This window comes from Panthera pardus, unplaced genomic scaffold (genome assembly GCF_024362965.1).
Source record: "Panthera pardus isolate Hobbes unplaced genomic scaffold, ASM2436296v1 HiC_scaffold_19, whole genome shotgun sequence".
Taxonomy (NCBI): domain Eukaryota; kingdom Metazoa; phylum Chordata; class Mammalia; order Carnivora; family Felidae; genus Panthera; species Panthera pardus.
In genome coordinates this window covers 16,140,330-16,153,547 of record NW_026526754.1, presented here as the reverse complement: position 1 = coordinate 16,153,547, position 13,218 = coordinate 16,140,330, and positions in this window count along the sequence as shown.

The window sequence follows — 13,218 nt, the reverse complement described above, 5'->3', positions numbered from 1 at the left end:
TCTACATCTTAGTTAATAATGTCCCCATTAAATCCTCCTCGGTTTTCCCATGTGAGAGCATCAGCTGTTTTCTGTGAGCCCTGGATTCATACCGATATCTGGCTAGCATTTTATAGCGTTGTTTTGTTCCTCCTTTTGAGTTCGTCTTTTCTTGGTGGCCAGCGATATATTGGTGTTCCTTCCATGGTAGCGAAATATAGTTTCCCTTTAGGATAAGTGTCTGTAAGTTTGAAAATATCAGTGGGGGTGCAGGATGGCATTTTTTTATGGCAAAAATCATGGAGGTGATACACAAGCCAACTGGCTTCTGAAAAATCGAAAAACGTGACATCTGGAGTCAGATCCACTCTGGTTCAAATCCCAACACAGCGCTGTTGTAAGGATTAAACGCGATAATGAATACAAAGTACCCAGCAGAGTGTGGGGGCTCTGTTGATGGTGGCGTCATATCTACGTAGGAACAGACATGGTGGCATTGTCCGCTCAGAGAGGTAGTGACTCACCCGCAGGCGCACAGCAAGCTGAGAGCGTTTGGTGCCACAGCGCAGGAACCTGGCGTCATGCCCCGTGTTTTTCCACGAGGCCGTGGGCTGGTTGTGTTGTACGCAGGGGAAATGCTGCGTCAGCTACAAGTCTCCTTGTTGCTCCGCAGTCTGTCTGGCAAGAGTGGTCTGTCCTCATGACTCTGGTGTTTTGGATTGCTGAGAGGAAGGCCTTTGAGTCTGGCCAAGCTGATGTTTCAGGGGGAGATGATGGGAGACAAAAGATTTCCTTGGGTTTAGTAAATGCAGGGAAGGAGAGGAGTGGCCTCATTTATTACTGAATGAATGAATGAGTGAGTAAGTGAGTGAATGAATGGATTCATTCAAGGAGATGTGAGCTATTCGCCTGCCAAACTCTGGTTGTAGTGCCCCGCCCCTACATCTCCTGAACACTTCTCATCGGCGGCAAGCTGACTTCCTGTGGCATCTTCCCCCCTCCTGGAACCCACCTTAGGAGACGTGGGCCGGCCGGGTCTCCATTAACTTGCTCCCGAAGCGGTGTTCTCCTCTTCATAAATGCCAGCCAAGAGCCTGCTATGGGCAAAGCACATCGTGAGGCACAGAGAGGACCCTCAAGAATGAGCAAGAAGGAGGGAGGGTGTCTGTTTTGCCCAGCCAGGCACAGGGATCACGGCTGTCGAGTCGCTCACGCTGCCGTGGACCGTGCTAGGGACGTCACACACCGCCTTTCCTTCCATCCTCACAGCGGTCCAGGGACGGCGAAGGTGACCCTCAGACAGCCATGGTGTCATCGCGTGCGTGCAGTCGCCTCGCCGATCCTCGGAGCTGCCCCAGGAAGAGGGTGCTCTCCTTTCCTCAGTTTACAGATGTGGATGCTAAGACCTACAGATGTTAGTGTGTGGCTTCTGAATGCATGCTATGTGCCACGTGCTAGAACCAGGATTAAAACCCAGCCCCGTGGCCCAGACCCCAGGTGTTATCCCATCAGGGCTCGTGCGGAATCGTATAAAGGATTTGCCTACACCGCTGGCAAGAGGCAGAGCGAGATTTGAATCCACACTCTTTCTACGGTTCTGTTTCTTAGGAACCTGAGTGTGTTGCAGTCTCGGAGGCTATATTTACAACGAAGTGAATTGAAGTGCTAGAAAAGTGCTGTGGACCAAGAGACAGACAGAGAGACAGGGACAGGGAAGGGGAAGGAGAAGGGGGAGAGAGAAAGTCCAGAGGTTGGCGTAACAAAGTTGAGGCAGCACCAAAGGACGGCCACCATGCGGATGAGACGGGAGCACGGAGCAGACATACAGGGGAAGGGACAGCGGGGACAAAGGTCGGAGGTCAGAGGGCAGCGGAGGGACACGACCAACGGATAATCGAACCTGCTGCGGGTTCTGTGTCTCCCTCTCCCACCCACGCTTCCCTCGCACCCCGATCTCAGCAGGCTCCGTTAGCGGAGTTCCTGGTGTCTCTCCATCTGGGGCCTGTTCTTCAAGAGTCTCTAGAGCTTTTCCTCCCGAGACCGGGCTCTGGATTTCTCATGTACCTTCTGCCCCTTTGTCCTCCAGTTTTGGTGAGCGGAGGCCTTGCCGGAAGAGCTGAGAACAGGCGGAAGGCGCATGGACAGAGCCAGACTCCCGGCCTCCAGCCCCAGAGGCTCTGGAAGGGACCGATCCCCACTTGAAGTGTCAGCTAGGCGGATGACCGCGGCAGTACCTTTCTTGGAAGGAAACCAGATTTTGTTTTTTTGTTTTTTTTTGTTTTTGGCAAAATCCCCACTTGTGTCAGGCTTTTTTTTTTTTTTTTCCTGAAGCAAGGAACGCCAAGACTCCTATTTGCCTTCTTTGATGAGAGAACAAAGCTGAGGGCTTGGCATTTTTTCCATCTTCTTTGCAAAGGGGGCCTCTCGAGAATGGTAAACGAGTAAAGAACTGACATTTGTCCAGTTTACAAAGGGATTTAGCGCTTCTGATCCTTAATGTGACTCTTAGATGTTTTTGCTGGTGTCGCACCAGTAATTGGCCTCCGTGCCCAGTTAAGTGATCTGAGGCCGGAATCGGTGAGGACGGGTCAGGGATGCGAGCCGGGCAGACGGCAAAGCTTCCGGTGCTTAGTTCAGTGCACGCTCCATGTGCTGCATTGTGTCTCTGGCGGTACGTGTCCAACACTCGAAGCAGGAAGCACATTACACGTCCGCTTAGCACAGCGGCTGTTGTGTCAACAAGGCTTAAATGGTGCCGGCTGTTGATATTTATGATGTCACTGCTGTGGTTGTGATTGTCCCTTCTCTGTGGCGCTGAGGCATTTCTCCCAACAGCAGAGGCCCTGTGCCTTGGGGCACAGGGTGACAGGATGGGAGGAACACAGAGTTTGCAGTGGACTGGGATGTTTGGTGCCCGAGGCACGGTGCTCAATACGTGTCACCCTTGATTGTTTTGCTAGGAGGGTGGGGACAAGCATACTCCCCTTTGACTCTTGAACGCAGATCGCTAAATCAATTTAGGACACGACGACCAACATCTAAAAAATGAAATGAAATAAGGGCACCTGGGTAGCTCAGTCGGTTGAGCGCCCGACTTCGGCTCAGGTCACCATCTCACGGTTTGTTAGTTCGAACCCGCATCGGGCTCTGTGCTGACAGCTCAGAGCCTGGAGCCCGCTTCGGATTCTGTGTCTCCCTCTCTCTCTGCTCCTCCCCCACTCATGCTCAGTCTCTCTCTCGCTCTCGAAAATAAATACACATTCAAAGAAATTTAAAACATATGAAATGAAATAGAATGGAGTGGAAAATGCCATAGCGGATTACACAGAGCGTGTAGTTTCGTGCAGCGTTTACGCACATAGATGGGTATAATGCATGACGGTATAAAATGAGTTCCTTCCTGTGGGTGACACTCAAAAGTTTTAGGAACACTCTTGTAAAGACTAGAGGCAGTGTAGGTAAAGCAAGAGCTAGGCACAGAGGGAGTGGTTGAACAGTCATTGTCACCATCAGCTTCTTCATTGTCGTCCCCGTCTCCAGACAAGCCAGGAAAAGTCATGGTTGTCTACCTACACTGCCCCAGATGATTCACGGATCTCAAGCTTCCCAAGGACAACTCAAGTGGCCAGCCCAGTGCTCCTCAACCCTGCTGACCACCAGAACTGCCCGCAGGTGCCCATTCAAAAGGCAGATGACTGTGACTGGCACAAATCTTCTGAGGCTCAGAAGCCCTGAGCGGAGAACAGACTGAGCTCGCCTCGAAGGAATGAAGATGCCTTCCAGGCGGGCCGTGCCAAGAGCTCTCTTGCCATTTAATACCTGGCGTCCCCTCTTTAGTGAAAAAGGATTGAAGCAGCAACGGCATGTTGATTACCACTGAACAGCTGTGCCCCCAACTCCGATCAGAGTGGCATCTGCTTGGAACAGAACATCTTGTGATTCTGGGTCCCTTTCTCCACGGCAGTTCAAGAGTGATGGTGCATGAGAAACACTGAGCAGATATTTATTCTAACACCCACAACGCACTGAACATTAATTTAATGGTGCTGAGCTTTTGCAAAAGAGCCTCCACGCTGTCACCAGAAGGACTTTCTTCAGCCATGTGCGATCTCGTCAATACCCTGATTTTAACTCTTTCATGCTTGCCTGCTGTCTGCAGGATGAACACTAATTTGCTTGGTCGGGCATTTAAAGCCCTCCCTCGTGTGATCCCTCCTGTCTGCCTTGGCTTAATCTTCTGATCTTCCGGGCTTCATACTGGTGCTTTATTTCCCCGAAAACTTACAGCTCCTTGAATGGGCTTTGCTATTTTATGTCGCCATGCTTGTTTAAACGCTCTCCCCTCTGCTTGAAGTGTCTCTGCCTGTCTCAGTCACCTGCAGAGTTTCTATTCATTTCTCAGGACTTAGTTCGCCTCTTGTGTGAAGCCTTGAAGGTTAATTACTTCTTCCATTGAAAACATACGAACCTGAGAGACATGTTCATTAATATTTGATGAAGACAGATTATAGTCAATTCATTTAGTTGCCTGTCTCCGTGAAGTCATCTCCAGGTGGGCACGTACGAATTGCGACATCCTCTAAATGAACAGCACCGTCAACTAACTTCTATCAAAGACCCTACCAAGTGCCAGACAGAGACCCAGACAAGCTGTATAATGGTCTTCCCCACTACCCATGTCCTAATCCCTAGAGCCTTGAATGTTACTTTATATAACAAAAGGAACTTTGTAGATGTGAAGGGTCTTCATATACAGAGATTCTCCTGGATTATCCAGTTGGGCCCTAAATGTAGCCACAAGAATCCTTAAAAGAGGAAGCAGAGGGAGAGGCACAAGCCATGGGAAGGCTGACGTAAGAGGCTATCTGCTGGTTTTGAAGATGGAGAAGGAGCCACAATCGTAAGGAATGTGATTCTAGAAGCTGGAAAAGGGAGCAGAACAGATCCATCCCAGGAGAACTGCTTTTGGACTTCCGGCCTCCAGAAGTTCAAGAGAATAAACGTGTGGGGTTTTAAGCCACTCCATTTGTGATGATTTGTTACAGCAGCAAGAGGAATGTAATACACCAGATAACATGTATGAGGGGACAAAAATTACAGGAGATATTTACTAGGGAAGAATAAGATAGAGCAGTGCTTCCCAAACTTCACAAGAATCACCAGGGATCTTATTTCACTGCAGATTCTGATTCACGAGGTCTGAAGAAGGGCCTGAGATTCTGCATTTCACAGAGACTCCTGCGTGAGGACCAATGTTGCTTGCCCGAGGGCCACAGTTTGAGAAGCAACGGACTAGAGCAAAGAGAGAGGTTTAGAGAGGTCGCTCTGGGCACATAGTTTTAGAGACAAAAATCCCCTGGGCAGGGGTCTATGCAGTGTGTATGATGATACCGGTGACCATTCGGCGCCCTCTTGGTCAGGAGTCCAGAGGTCGCTCAATTTATTGTCTCTGTTACTTCCAATCCCCCTGCGGACTGGGTACCTCAATGCTTCTTTGACACATGAGGACGTGAGGGCCAACGGTAGTAAAGGACTGGCCATGCCTGCATAGATTCAGACCTGATGGGCCCAAAACAAGTGGGTTTTCCCCCCTACTTCCGTCCACCGCCTTCTCTCGCATATGCCTGCGCTGTGGGCTCCACAGAGGGAACAGCGATGTTCAGTTTCCCTGCAGTGTCGGAGCCCTTCAGTGGAGAGGTTCACGGTGAAATATGCACACGTTACCGGGGATCTTAATTGGATTTGCCAAGACCGAGACCGAGAGGGAGCCAGAACTCTTGTCAGGTGAAGTGACCGCTGAGGGGCAGAGAGAGTCCCCGCAGAGCATGGGGCAGGAGGTCAAAGGCATCCCCCTCCTGCCAGTGAGTAGAGAAGGAAGTGGAGGACTAAACATGAGAGCACGACCCGGCCCTCAAAGAGCTCCCACAAGGTCAAATCAGAGAAGCCAAGGGCATTCGGCAAGCGCAGGGAGCAGGGGCAGGGCTAAGATGGGCAGAAAAGGTGCCACGTCCCGAATGAGAACGGAAGAGCCCTGGCGTCTGGAACCAAACGGGGGGCATGGAGAGAGATCACATCCTTCGCCCCTCGCCAGCTCCGTGGCTCTGGTGGCTCTCCTCACAGGCAGCACGGCAACCGTCGTACCGATGCTGTAGGTGGTGGTGACGGTCAGAACTAACGTACGTAAAGCGCCCGTCGTTCTCGAGCTGTCACGAAAATGGCAGATTCTTCAAGCGGCCATGCTGTCTGTCGGTCTTTACGCGTCTTTGGTTTTATCGTCCGAGTTGGAACACGGTGATCTCAGATGGGAGTTGGCCACAGAGTTCTCGCAAGCTCCGTCTTGGTGTTGTTTTGTGTCCTGTGGTTCTCTGGCTTAGGGCATGTGGGGAAATCCTTGAGTTTTTCCTAAATTATTAAAGATCAGAGGTGGGGTGGGAGAAGAGAGGGGAGAGGATGTTTGGGCAGGGAAGGTTTGATCTTGTGGCGACATCTTTGGTTACTGGCTGATATTTATCTCATGCAGGATGCAGAACGGACTTCCCAGCAAGGTCTCCCGCACCCACCCCACAATCCGCCCTTCTTCTACCTTCGCTCCCAAAGCTATTTTTTCTGGCCCGGGGAAGCAGATTTATAGGTTTTAGAGGGTACCGGTGTAATGAAGGACAATAGCAGGGAGGCAGGAGGGAGGCAGCCCCCGGGGGTTCATTAAAAAGGGGACTTGTTACAATGAGAAGTGGATTGAGCCCCGGCTTTACTTGAGCAAGTTACTTGATACTCTCTGGGCCTCGGTTTCTTCATCTGGCAAGTGGGACTGGAAATAGCGTCAGCGTTCCTCATAGTCTTTGTGAGGGTTAAACAGGAAAATGCGGGGTGAGCACCGGGTGTCGCATGGAAACCAATTGGACAATAAATTTCGCGTTTAGAAAAATAAATAAATAAATAAATAATAAAATAATAAAATGGTGGTAGTAATTATGACTCTGTGCTATTATTATTGGAAGTATCTCATAGTGGCCTAACCCTTATTCTTTCAGCTGCCGGGTTCGGGTTCTCAGAATTTGGGGCTGGTGCCATTCGTTTTCATCCTCTTTGGCGTAGTGTTTTTGCATTTGGAAGTGCTGGTGGGGAGGGGGTGGATTCTTTCCTTCGGGCTTTAAATCTGACAACAAAATTCTCTAATCCCAGTGTTTTGGCGTATCCCTTTTTAAACATGTTTGCCTCTTGAGTATCACTTTTTTGCTATGCTGGCCCCTTAACGATTCCATTTTTATTGACCAAAACTTGTAGTAAGTGAGGATAATTTGAGAAATAAATAATAGATAGCCCGGTTCATTTCTCATTAACACAGTCAAGATTCAACTTCAGGGCTGGAGAAGGGAAATTTTATATGGAACAACTCACTGCAAAAATGCGAGTAGACCAAGATAATCCAGTGGTTTACTTTCAGCTTCTCCCTGCGGTCTGAGTGCTTAGGAGCCAAGAGAATTTATCTGATGAGTTCAGTTCTAGATCCACAACTTTATTTCCCCCCTACTAACAGAGCATGAGCATTAATTTAACAGTGTTGCATGATCTCCAAACACCGATGGCCTTATGTTCCAAATGAAAACGTTCATCAGCGAGCTTATCTCCCGATGTGTTATTAGCTGGAGGTCAAAATTAATAAATTTTGTCAGATTGCCTGGAGGAGAGAGAGAGAGAGAGAAATAGAACTCATTGGCAGACAATTTCCACTCTGTCAGCTGCTTAGTGTTGTTGCTGTTGGTGGTGTCGTTTTAATGTTATTCCTGGGGGTCCTCGGAACTTAGTGTTGCCCAGAACTCTTAGGGCACAAGACTGAATAGTATTCTGTTTCTCCTCTTACCTCGATAAAGTCCTTAGAAAGGTCTGTGGGTTCTCTTCCCAGAGAGGAAACACCACACGGGGATCCTATGACGAGAAGCTCAGAAGGAGTGATTGAGGAAAGTCACCGATGACCGTCGGCTAACGGAGACCCGAAAACATGCTAGGGCCATCAAAAACCACAGCTACCACGTCTGTCTTTCCTGGGAAAGGTGACTCAGGTGGACCGGCGTAGGTCCTGCAGTAGTGATTCTCACTTGAAGAGCCCTGTGTCCTTTGGCAATCATTCGACCTCACAAATCTCTTTACTCACGCTGTGTACAACAGGGCTAACTGTTCCAGTCTTGCACGTAGGAACATAAGGACGACTAAGCAAGGAGCAGAGAGTGAAAGCCCCCCCGGAAACACTCGTTATTGTTCATTCCGTTTGTTGCTTGGGTCCTTTTAGACTCAGCCATTTCCAGTAGCAGTGGGTAGAAGAGGAGGCCATTGAGAAAAGTTGTCTGATGATGAAGGTTTTCAAAATCTGTGAGCCCCATGGAAGGACCAGCTTGCGGTTTTTTGGTTTTTTTTTTATAATTTTTTTTTAACGTTTATTTATTTTTGAGACAGAGAGAGACAGAGCATGAACGGGGGAGGGTCACAGAGAGAGGGAGACACAGAATCTGAAACAGGCTCCAGGCTCTGAGCTGTCAGCTCAGAGCCCGACACGGGGCTCGAACCCACAGACCGTGAGATCGTGACCTGAGCCGAAGTCGGACGCTTAACTGACCGAGCCACCCAGGCGCCCCTTGTTTTTTTTTTTTTTTTAAATCTGTGGAGGGGCGCCTGGGTGGCTCAGTCGGTTAAGCGTCTGACTCCTGATCTCAGCTCAGGTCTTGATCTCAGGGTCATGAGTTCAAGCCCCACGTTGGGCTCCATGCTAGGTGTGGAGCCTGCTTAAAAAAAAAAAAATCTGTGGCATGAGAAGCATGTGTCTTCTGTATGCAAAGGCTCAGACTCTTTTTTAGGTACAATATTTTGTTTTCTCAAATAATTACCTATATCTGGCCGTAATTGAAACCCATGTCTTCAGTTCAGAGCATCTGTGATTAGTGAGTGGCCTGGAAATTTTGTGAGAGTATAAAATGTGTTTTCTTCCTCATCTTGGAGAACCATTCTTAGGGGATGGTCTTGGGAGAGATATATATCAACCCTATTTGCTGTTGTGGGATGAGTGGTGGGGCACCTGGGTGGCTCGGTCATTTGAACGTCTGACTTCAGCTCAGGTCATAACCTCATGGTGGGTAAGTTCGAACCCGGCATCGGGCTCCGTGCCGATGGTGTAGAGCCCACTTGGGATTCTCTCTCTCTCTCCTCTCTCTGCCCCTTCCTGACTTGTGCTTTCTCTCTCTGAAAATCAGTAAATAAACTGGAAAAAAAAAAAAAAGAAAGAAAGCAAAACCAAACCTTCTCAAAGCTTCTCTGTTTTACAGGTGACCAATTTGTAACACAGGTACATGAATATGATACACTGGGGTGGATGGGGGTGACATGGGGCGTGCAAGGAATGGAGTCAGAGAGGGGACATCAGAGAAGATGGTCTCAAAGCCACCCACAGCGTGCCATGGTGTTGCCCGGTTGGCTGAGCCAGTGCTTGCCAGAAACACAGCCGGAATTACCGTTCTCCGACCACCCCAGCTGAATGCTGTAGTTGCAAATCTTGATTTCGGTATTTGGACGTTTACCTCCCTTTTTCTCTACTAGGCATTCGGTTGTTGTTTTGTTTTTTAAGTTCTCTCCTCCTACTCAAACATCCCAAATCCTTACATTTTATAGCCTTTCAAAGTTTTTTTGGGTTAAAGGGTAGCATGATCCCAACCCCCTTCCTGAGAAGACAATTTCAAACACCTTGGTGAATATCTAACGAGAAACACGGGTAAGATTATTAGACAAAAATGGAATCATATAGACTTTTCCATAATTTACGATAATTTATTTAAGCCGTTCGCAAGTTGTCGGGTGTCTAGGCTGTCCTAATTTTTTCCTAACGTATACAAATATAGAAATGGGCTAATTAGCTGGAATAAATTAGACATTTTTTAAGAAGGAAAAAAAAACATTAACAATTCTAAAACGTAATTAAAGATGCATAAATCGTGACAGAATTGCCCCCTGGTGACCCAATTACCAATATTAAAATATAATAAACATCAAAATCGGAATACCTGGGAATTGTTTGACCTAATCATTGATATGATCTCATTACGGTGCTGACCTACTTCTTTGTGGCAAAAGGACTCGGCCACCTCGTTTTCAACAAAATTAATCCATCATCCATTGCAGATAGATTTACTGAGTCCTGGCAGAAAATAAAATTTAATAAAATGTTCCCACACTCACAGAGCTTATGTTCCAGTGGGAGACAGAGGAAGAAACATAAAATAAATATACAAAAATATCAGATAGGGAAGCCGGGTGTAGAAAACTGACGCATGGGTTTGTAAGGATAACACTCTCCCCGGAAAGGACAAGAGTGTTGACGATTGGTGATAACGCTGGCACCAGACATTCAAAGACCAGGGCAAGACCATCCCAAGGCGAGGGGACAGCTTGGTGTAAAACCTCTGTCATAGGGACGACGCTGGCATGCTTCTGGGAGAGAAGGAAGAATGTATTGAAGGAAGCAAAGTGGCCGAGGGTGAGGGGGGTCGGAGGCAGGCAGGATCCAGAATGTGCCTGTTTGTCAGCCAGGAAACAAGCTTGAACCTTATTATAGGCCCGGTTGGGAGGTACGAGAAGGGGTTAAGCCAAGAAGCGACATGATTTTGCTCCTGTTTTCAAAAGATCACCCTGGATGTTGAGTGAAGGACGGGGTGAGTGCGGGGGCAAGAAAAGGCGTAAGGAGGGCGCCAGTTAGGAGGCTGTTGTGGGTCCAGGTCGGAGGTGATGGCGGCTAAGTCCAGGTGTCACGGGGGAAATGGGGAGAACTGGATGGATTTGGGATATGACTTGGGACGAGACTGGCCGGTGGAAAGCAAGTGAGGGATGTAGGGGGAGCAAAATCACCCAGAATCAAAGACAGTGCCAGTAGAACTTCTGAAAAGAGTCTTTTGTCTGCTAAGCATTTTGGAGGAAAAAAAAATAGCTTGTTTGGGCATCTATTATGATACGAAGGATAGTGTGGATTTTTTTTCTGATAGTAATGACAGTAGGCCTCCATCACTGAGCACTTACCACGTGCTGGCCATTCTTTTCCTTACTGTGTGAGTGGGGGCAGGGATACACGTTCACCTCACTTGCTAAGTTACAAAATGGCCCATGTGTTCCGCGTGGCCTCTGCCCCTCTGGGGATTGAATTGTCAAGGAAACAGACGATTAAGCACAGTCGCCGAAGCCAAATCCTATTAAATGTGCAATAATTCAAACAAAACGTACAAACCAGCATTCGGGTTTCGAATATTGGCTTCTAAATGTCCGCCTCCTCGTGCCTAATAGACACCTAATAAGGTTCACCGTTTTGAGGCCTAGCTCTACCTAGAGTTCTGGACGTGTACGTTCCTGCCCCAAATCCCTGCTCCGAATGTCAGAGTGTTTAATTAATCTCCCCCACATGGTATTTTCGCATAATGAGCTCTCTGCACGCCGCTGGCTTCAAACAGTACACAAAAAGCGATTCTTTTCTTTTCCTCAGTCACATGTTTTCCTTTGTGAAACGGTAAGCAAAACTGCTTAGTTACCTGTAGGTGCTCAGATATGGCTGGAGAAGATCCAGAAGTAGAGATTGCCGAAGTAGAAGTTGTTCAGAGAGCAACTAGTTCAAATCTGCTTTATCCATAAGAAACTTGAGGTTCAGAAAGGTTGGTTAATGTCTCTAAGGTCACACAGCATAGTAAGGGACAGTGCCAGGGCCAGTGCCCACGTCCCTGGCTGGTGACCCAGTATCGTCTCTCTGTGTGTCCAGATTGTTCCTCTCGACCCCCCCCCAAAAGTCAAACTGCCCCCTCGATATAAATTCTTCCTTTCCCGCTCTCTTCCGCCTCCGTGTTTCGTACTCCACTGTGACCCCATTGCTTCGTCCTTCCACCCCCCACCCCAGCCCCTCAAATGCAGCTTCTTACTCCAATGTCTGATCTTATCACTCTCACCACCATCTCTCAGGCTCACCTATCTCTCTACACAATCGATGCATGTAGACACCACATACGTTTTGCACAAATGTGGGCTTTTCTCCATCCAGCATCCATGGGCTTTGCTCTAAGACTGTGCTCACTTGACCCTGTCACTTCATTAAAAAAAAAAAAAAAAAAAATTCCAAGGGGATGAGGAAAAAAAATGTGATTGGAATCCATGTACCATATGTAGATGAATTCTTCTTATTTAGGAAAATTCACTGCGAGGCTTTTTGGATGTGGAAGGTGAGTCCTGGTGCTCACGAGATGCAAGGAGGCAAGTAAGTCAGATATGACCTTCCAGAAAAGAAACGAGTGCCACTTAGGGAGTACGAGTGAATAGAAGGCAAGGGCCAGAAGGCTGAGGAGGGCGGTGTCCACCTGGAGCCTGATTTGGCAGAAGCAGACGGGACCTTTTTCGCAACAGGAAAACACAACACTCAGATTTAAGTTCTGCTCTCTCGTGTTACAGTCTGCTTTCCTGGCTGATACCCCTCTGTCTCCAAGCAAACAAAGGCACTCAGAGGTTTACATAAAAGGCATCTTGCGAAAAACAAGGAGAGATGATGGTCTGTGACCAGATTTGGGCTGACACCGGGGTAGAGGAAGGAGGAAGGAAAAACCTCAAGATATAGAACACAGAACTGAGATTCGCCAAAGCTGGAGATTGAGCCAGAAGTGATTCGAGGAACTGTAAGCCCTTAAGGGTTAGAATAAATCTCGGGAGGACATTGAGTTTGCCCTGGAATCACAGTGGGGATTCAAGTCAAGTTCATCTAGATCTGAAGGGGCATAGGCCCAAACGTGTGCCTGGTGTTGGAGGCAGGCTGAAGGGGGTCTCACTCTTGCGCTCCAGTGCTCATGGGAAAGGGCATCCAGACAGCTAGGTAGGGAAACAACCACGTGACCGATTGAAGCTAAGAGCTGCTCCCTGATTGACTCTTGGTAGGGCACTTTCCACCAGTTATGTAGTAAATGGGGTTGACGAACCACATCGGGCCGTCTCGGGTTGCTCTTTGTCAAGTCCACTATTTGGAAGAGACTGGATTTTTCCTTAGCCCACCAAACTGGCTATTTGATTAGAAAGACATGCCTCTTTGCCCATTTAGTTTTATTCTTGCACTTAGTAAATATGTGTTGAACATCCACTCTTTGCCAAGGGCTACACTAAACGGTAGGGTACAGTGACGGACCAAAAGTGAGACACGATCCTGCTATTACGGAGCTCAGAGTCTAGAGGAGGAAGGAT